Raw genomic sequence first — 8791 nt, 5'->3', positions numbered from 1 at the left:
AGGCTTGTGCATACACCACAAGCTTCTGTGGGCAAGGCAAAGCAGATTTTGTGCCCAATGTTTAAAAGAGTGATAAAAAAAAGAACTGGACAATTCCATGAATTGTTTCAAGTAGGTAACTGCTTGGAAGAGCTGGACTGAGGATCAGCATTCTAATGCTTCTACAGTCCAGCTCTGGAGAACATCAAGCATCTGAACAAGGGGCAACAGGAAGAATGAGCCACAGTAATATCCAAGTTATACCATCGACTTGACCCATTAGGGAGTTAGGTGATCAATCATGCCAAGTTTAGGATCAGAAGAGGAGTACTGCCAAGGGTCTAGCCACTCACTTGTGCCAACTGCGTGGTAAGTGACTTTTACTATGTGACATGGTGAAACCATGTCAGTTTGTGAAAGTCCTGATCCTGGAAGTCATGTGGGAGTTAAAATCATAACCATTTCCACCAAATCAAAAATCAAACCACGAAGTAGAAGATCCTGCTAATGGATGGATGTCATGATTAACACTTTGGGAGTTTTGGTAAGAGCAACTGAAGGTCCCAGACCTAGTGTTGGTGCTCCTCTTTGTGCAGGAAGATAATATCTGACAAGCACTAATGGAGGAGTGTAGTATGTAGGAACATAACCTGTGTCATTTGTGTGGTTAGCTGCATGTGGAAGAATGAGTTGTGTTCCAACACTATTAACCATTGAACTGTGATACTCAGTATCTGTTTATGTGCGAGTTTGCTGTAATTTTTGGCACTGGTGTGAATTCCAACAGAAAACTATTGGGCCTTCTGAGAAAGGATAGCCTTGGATACCACTAGCCCACTTACAGAGAGTACGAGAGGCATTTGTACATAATGGCTATCTCACAAACTAGGTTAATTGAAGCATTGACACACCCTGTCAGTGTGTTGTTGGATCACGGGTAGTACATTTTGGAGAATACCAAAAAAGATCCACACAGAACAAGGGACCAATTCTAACACTCAAATGTTCTCTGAGTTGTATAATTTGATAGTTTGATATAATGGACAATACATATTACCAAAAGGATGCTTGTTAAGTTTGTATGTTCTGGTCAAATTGACTGAAATGAACACTTGTCATAGATGATGATGGCATACAGAGTAACTGAACAAAGGTTTACAGGCTGTTTGCTGAACATGCTCATGTTTGAATGGAAAATAATACCTGATATATATTATTCCCCCATGAGAAGGCATTCTACAATATCCACAAAAATATGTGGAGTGGTTAAAGTCTACAGTAGTTGATTCACATGAATTTACTCAACAAAAACTGTTAAAGGCTACCCAAAGGTAGAAGAAGTGTTATAACAAGATGGTAAAGGACTGGCTGTAACAGTGTAGAAATTTGGTCTGGTTGCTGCACATGCTAGCAGCATGGAATAAACTCGTAATTTGTTGAAGTGGTCCATACTAGTGCTGTATCAAATTGGCATATTTTTGTGCGAGTTACTGAGGACGTGAAGCACGTGAAAGTGCATGGAACAAGATGGTAAGCTGCGTTCACATGTTAATAACGAACTTCTAATACACTGGCTTGACCAAGAATCTAAAATTGAAACTGATAAGGATCCATATTGAGTCATACTGACTGACCCAATGAGGGAGAAAGAACTGAAAGTACTTATCTAGCTGATAAGGATCCACATTGAGTCATACTGACTGACCCAATGAGGGAGAAAGAACTGAAAGTACTTATCTAGCTGATAAGGATCCACATTGAGTCATACTGACTGACCCAATGAGGGAGAAAGAACTGAAAGTACTTATCTAGCTGATAAGGATCCACATTGAGTCATACTGACTGACCCAATGAGGGAGAAAGAACTGAAAGTACTTATCTAGCTGTCTGTAATGAACCAGATGAGGAAATGCTAGAGTTAGAGGTGAAAGAGAGCTCCCACATTCAGCTGGGCCGCTGATGTGATCTCCTGACTCACGTGGGTATGACTGATCAATCATTACTAGTTAGAGTAATCACTGATTAGTATAATCACTGACTGAAAGGAAGTGATGTTCTTTGTTTTCCAAGCTATCAGATGATATTGTAATATATGATATATACACTACAGTGTGGGGTTATAACTTGATTATAGGCAGTTAGAACACTTGTTTGTCGAGAAAACAATGGTTTAAAAGGCTTTGTGACCCTTATTTTCCGAGCTATTGGGTGATATTATGTATTTACAATGTATTTACTTCGTGTGTGGTTACCACTTGATCACCATCAGAAGGACAATGATTAGGCTGATCACTCAATGATTAAAATGAAATAGGATTCTTTACTTTCCCAGCTATCAGGTTGTGTTGTCCAGCAGAATATAGGGAGTACATTTTACAACCACCAGTAATCATGACTAGCTAGGACTGTAATGTGATTGAAAAGTCAGTGACTGAAAGGGTATCATGATCGTTGATTTCCGAGTCCCCTCCAGTGGTGGTGTGAAAACTTGTATGAACTACACCACATGACTACTTTCGATCATGAGTTAGATGATATTCACAGTACAATATATATGCACTATATTATTCGATTTATATTCGATTATTACACAGTTAGGATAGTTTGTTGATTATAATGCAATATTTTGTATTTTAAATAATAATGAAATGTTTTTATTGAAATAATTTTAAATCATAACTTAATGGTTTTTACTTTATTGTTATGTATTATTTTAATAGTATATCATAGTTAAAACTCGTGTTGTTGTACTTGAGTGTAGTTGTTTGTTTTAGGGTTGTGATGTCCATGTTTGTAGAAACAAGGGAAAGTCAAAGTACTTTATGAACATGGCACGAGTTTAAATTTAGTTGGTGTTAAATTTAAATGTATTTGTCAGCTTGAGGACAAACCTGGAACAGAGGAGGAAGAAGTGTGATATGCAGGCATACTATGTATTATCTACATTTCTAATACTAATGTAGGAATTTTGGAATTTGTTTATGAAGTCTGATTTTATGTCAGTTTTGCATAAGCATGTGGTTCAGAAAAACCAATGAATTGGTTTCATTCTAGCTACTTTTGTTCTTTTGTAGATAATACCTACTCCTCCCACGGGGATATTGTTGCAACTTTGCACATTGTACAAAAACTTCAACAACAGCAATATTATTTTCAAGCTGAGTAGATGATATATAAAAGTTACATCTTTAAATATATTCTATGGAAATGATCAGCCACGTGATAAGAACTAGTCATTATGGGTAAATCCAATGTTTTCTTTAAAATAAGGTGTGTCAGATTGACACAGCTTTACTTTTTTTCCAACATGAGTCATTTGTGGAAATATATTATGAGAGACGAAAGCTGTTCATTGATTCACAGATCCAGTCGACATAAATATTGTTTCACTCTACATCACGTATCCAGTCTGTTTATTCTTTTAGCTTAAATTCAGTCAGTGATTGATTGTGTGATTATCTTGATCAATTCTCCCATTATATAGCAGATATGTATAATACTCGTGAGTGTGTGTAAATCAGTTTCATTTGAGAATACCACATTCTCAAATTCAGTGATTTCCCTGAGAATAAACGGATAGGATCCACAAAAGCAGGAGATCTATCAGACACTACAGCACACAGCCTGACACACACAAAAAGACTTAACAGAAAATTGTATAAGTCAAAAATGTTTTTATGACACTCAAGTCTAACTTAAAATAATTAATCACAGATGTGCTTTGAAAAACTGAGAAGAGAGAGACTTTTGATCAATTTATCTCAACATTTGTAGATTGAAAATGAGCTTCAAGCTAAGCATGTGATCAAAGGTGAATGCAAATTATGCTTACCAGCGGAATCATCTAACTATACCCTTCAAAAGCTGAACTATAGGTAGTTGACTACCAAAACAAACTCACTTGAAACTATCTATAGGTAGTTGACTTCCAACACAAACTCAGTTGAAACCAGCTATAAATATAGCTAAAATATCAGAACCGCCCATAATCTGAAAAACAAAGAAAACATAATGATATGTACAACTCACACCTCCTTTCTCTCTAGGTGCACGTGCTATTCACGTAAATGAGGGACACTTTCAAATAAACAAGGGCTGTCACCACTATAAACGATTACTGTCACTATATATATAATGTTTCATTCTACAGTAACTTCTCCTAATGGAAACTCACATCATTCGGTGAATAATAAAGTGAAATAAACCCAGTGTTTTTTTTTCTTTCCTGACTTATATTCTAGTATAAAACCAATACAAAATATGCGGAAATTTTGAACATTTTATCTGCTAACTGACAGCCAGAGAATATGTGGTAATCTCATTTATCACAGAAGCAGTTTTGGAGCATCAATTATCTCAGCTCCAGAAAATTAAAACATTTGCTTCTAAAAATATAAAACAATCACTTTACAAATAATATTTGTATGTGTTATCTATACAGACTTCAATAAAAGTTTCTCATCTTACAAAAGCAGTTTAGAAAGAAAATGAACAATACAAACTAGGAAGTCTTCTCCTCGATTCGTTGCTGCTATGTCCAGTGCTGGAAATCAAGTCTAGGATTTTAGCATTTAAAGTCCAGAAACTAGCCGCTGACCCACAAGGGGAATTCTTCAGTTATTGAAATGCAGCATAACACTAGTCAGCTCATGAAGATTTTAGCATTTAAAGTCCAGAAACTAACCGCTGACCCACAAGGGGAATTCTTCAGTTATTGAAATGCAGCATAACACTAGTCAGCTCATGAAGGCAATCAAGTGCTACCATCTATTGGTGTGGATGAAAACTACAACTGTTTCCGATATTCTTAATTTGTTGTCTCGCAGTGGCACTTCGGCAAGACAACGGACTTTTAACGCCAGAAACCGATTTTCGATAACCGTGGTGGGCACAGCACAGGTAGTCCATTGTGTAGCTTTGAGTTTAATTAGAAACAAATAAACTTAATTTACTATGACACTGAGGATTAAGTATTATTATTTTTTACTTAAAAAACATTTGAATGCCACATTTTTCATGAGCTCCATTATACACACATTAGTGTAACTTGAATAATAGCCGACACTACTACCAATGTTTTAGGAAATATAAAGTAAATGTACATCAAAATAACGTATTACTAAAATATGTTCTTAACATTTTTGTCACTTGGTGGAAAAAATCAAAAACATGTTAGTTGTTTACTTTCTAGGTTTGTCATATTTATGCATGCTATAAAAACGTAGTGGATTATGAACATGATAAAGTTTTGTCGCCCAACCTAAATTTGTTCTCTGGTATTTAATTTTTTTATGTTTTCTTTGTTCTGGATTGTTCATATTTTTCTATATGCAATCCTATAGATTTGAATTTATTTTTACATATATAGGAGCTTAGCGTTCATGTATGGCGGTCTTTAAAGCATATGTGATGGGTACAGGTTTATCATGTGTACATGTGATTTTAGTTGTCTCAGCTACAGTGTGAAAGACTAATATGGCTACGGGAGTACTAATAGCTAAGAGTTATCAGCGTCTTGGACTTTTTTGTCGGCAGATCTTAGGCTTTCTGACGTTCTAGTGTTAACCCTATGGTGGCTTCTCTACTTTGGAATGACAATGCACACAGTGCTAAGTAATATCGTAATCCAGTGTCTATGCTACAGCAATATTAATTAAACATAAAGCAGTGCTTTCCTTTAATAATACCATACTGGTAGAGATGCTGTTCTGTCTTTGAACAAAACACTTTAGCCAATTGTTTCAGTCTATCCAGCTGTATATTGTACCAGCTACTAGATGGGGGTTACCTGCGATGGACTGGCATACTGCCAACGAGGAATGTGTCACCATTCTCACCTCATTAAGCTGAAGTTCAGCACCGGATCCTACGTACCATCTCGGAGGAATTCATCCCAGTTTCGAACCTAACTTAAGAGCCAAACCTGCGTAAAACAAAGTTATTACATTATGGTTCTATAATTTGTTGTACAAATATTGCTGTTCGCAAAACTTTCTGTCTTTATTTCCTTTCCGAATTTTAGTTATTTATAAACTCACTTACCTGCCATATCCGAAGCTTTGTTGATTTTAAGACCTTTGGGTTAGAAATAGGCCTATTAACTTACTCAGAAAGACGAAAAAAAATCCATCATGGCTTAAATCATTCTTAAGGAAAAATATTTAGTCGTAGTGATATGTCTGTTTGGAAACTTGATGTAATTCTATGTTGTTCTTCTAAGTGTTAATTATGTTTTAAATAAGGTTGTAAGATATACTAGTTACATGTTATTATTATGAAAACACCGTATCCGTTTTTATGTACCCGATGTATATCAATATTAAATACAGCTATGTATAACATTTCAAATCGTTATCAGTGAGTTGGTTTTTGCCTTTGAAAAGGAATGAGACCATTTCGAAACGTTTAGTGTTTTTTTTTTGCCATTTCTATAGTTCTGTGTCTATTTATAAATAGAGAAACTGAATTTGAAAAGTGTCTCTATTCTTAATATTATATTCTCTCTGATCTACAACTGGGATCGACAACGATATTTTGAGAAGGAAGTATAAAAGTAAGTTTTATATTTACAAAAACGTAATCACAGTGCAGTAAATACAAAATAAAACAAGGGCAAGGATAAGAGCAAGTTGAAGACTATATTAAAAAAAAACTCTTATGAGCTGAGTATGGCCATTCTGTAGGTTGAACTAAAACCTTGAAGTTTAAAACCAAAAGCTAAATCTAAAAACGTCAAAACAAAACTATGTCTTAAGCAAATACTACACTCACAAGCGAAACAAAACAATGTTCACATACTAAACGTTGAATTTAAGTTAACTTTACTCTTAAACTCAAGCGAAAACAATGGTAAAGTACTTCTACAAAGATCCAATGTTAAGCAATACAAATAAGCTTAATTAGACATCACACCTACGGGTTTCATTATATCAAAACAAAGAGTCTAAAGTTTAAACTAAGCAAGTTAACAAATCTATATATCTCTGCACCACTATATCAAATACTTGTCTAACTCTCCAAAAAATCTTAATATAGCCAGTCTTACAAGGCCTACAGAACTTTAAGTACAAAAAAAATACACAAACAAAGTCAAGTTTGTAAACGAAACTCATTTCACATTTAAGATATGTGTCTACTGAGAGTTAATCCCTAAAGAATGGTTGCTCCAGACCCTTAACAGGAAAGATGACTTTATATTTCTGAACACCACTTGCTATGGTGACATCTTCCTTGCATTCGAAACAGAGAAAGTTAATATTATATGAGCGAACCTGTGTATTCACACTGACAACTGTAAAAAAAACAAAACACGTCACAATATCTTAACTAAAGCATATAGTAATGTCCCGTATTACATTTTCTCCTCCTTTACCTCCAGACCACCCCATCTATCTATAAACAAACAAAAAATAATCAGACTTTAGCGTGTGTTGTTCAGGAAACGATAGAATTCACTTCGTTCTATAAACCTATTTAACCACGATGCTAAAAATACAAGTTAAAACTTTACAAATACAAATACATAGTTACATAGCTTTTGTACTCCTTTTAGGAGGGTAGTCTAACATTTTCTGTATATATGAAAGAAAAACAAAGTAAACACTCTTTAACATACATGCAAATCCTTAAACAAAGTTTATATAGCACATTTTAAGTGGGAGTAACTTAATAAAGTGTGCATAAATACCATACAAAACAAAAGCTCTGAAACAATGAAATTCATGAAATACCTTTACCAACGAAAAACTGAAACACTTAAACTCTAAAGTAACTATAAAGTAAAGGAAAATGCTTAAACTGGTACTGATTAAATATGAAAATTACACTTCAAAATAACAGTTACAATTAGACAAAAGCAAGGCCTAGATCTTAATTAAAATAATTGAATAAGTCAATACTTTTACAAAATTAAAAACCCTAACTCAACGAACTAATTACATTCAGAGCTCTCAAAAGTTAAACCTAAGTACCAAAAATAACACACACACACACACACATACATAAACATTTAAGTAAGCTACAAACAATTTTATAAACAGGTTACATCAAAAAGAAGGATAGCGTTAATTTTACATAGCATATCCAAACCTTAGACGAAATATAATTAAATGTGATTTTATATACAATGAAAAGGAAAAATTAAATAAATAAACGAAAAATATATTTGAAAACATAATAAAAACGCAGCCACAAGATAAATATCCAGCACCAGGGCACAAACCATAGGGTGGGTCATTATGTAATGTGCCCTTGGTTTTTGAGGTGCTGGTGGAAGTAAGTCCCAAATTGCGTTGGGGATACACCGTCAATCCAGTTTAACCTCAACTTCGCCGGCCTTATATGCTTAGAAGAAAAAAGAAAAGGGCCATACATAAATAAAAAATAGTAATAAAGATAATAATTAGAATACAACACCCCAATGGAAGAAACAGCACAACTGTCCTTGAAGTTAGCATTCCAGCTCACAATATGATGTTTGGACGTAAATACCAAGATGTTAAGATACTACTATACTAAGCCAAACCTTTTATTAGTAGTATAGCTCCCATACTCCTTCCAAACATCATACTGGGGGCTTTGATGTCACAAACCGATTGAGGAAGTTAATAAAGGAGAGAAAAAATAGAATACTTTGATACGCCAGTGTTTTGTTATTTGTATCTACAGGTGAATCTTACTGGTATTTTTGGTTATACTTATAATACCTGTTGGTTTATTCCAAATAACGTTTGAAATATAGAATTACTTGAAAAGATTTGTTTGTTTGTAATTAAGCACAAAGCTACACAATGGGCTATCTGTGCTCTGCCCA

The sequence above is a fragment of the Limulus polyphemus genome, unplaced genomic scaffold, assembly GCF_000517525.1.
Source record: "Limulus polyphemus unplaced genomic scaffold, Limulus_polyphemus-2.1.2 Scaffold530, whole genome shotgun sequence".
NCBI lineage: Eukaryota > Metazoa > Arthropoda > Merostomata > Xiphosura > Limulidae > Limulus > Limulus polyphemus.
The sequence above is the reverse complement of the archived record's forward strand: the minus strand, read 5'-3'. Positions refer to the sequence as shown.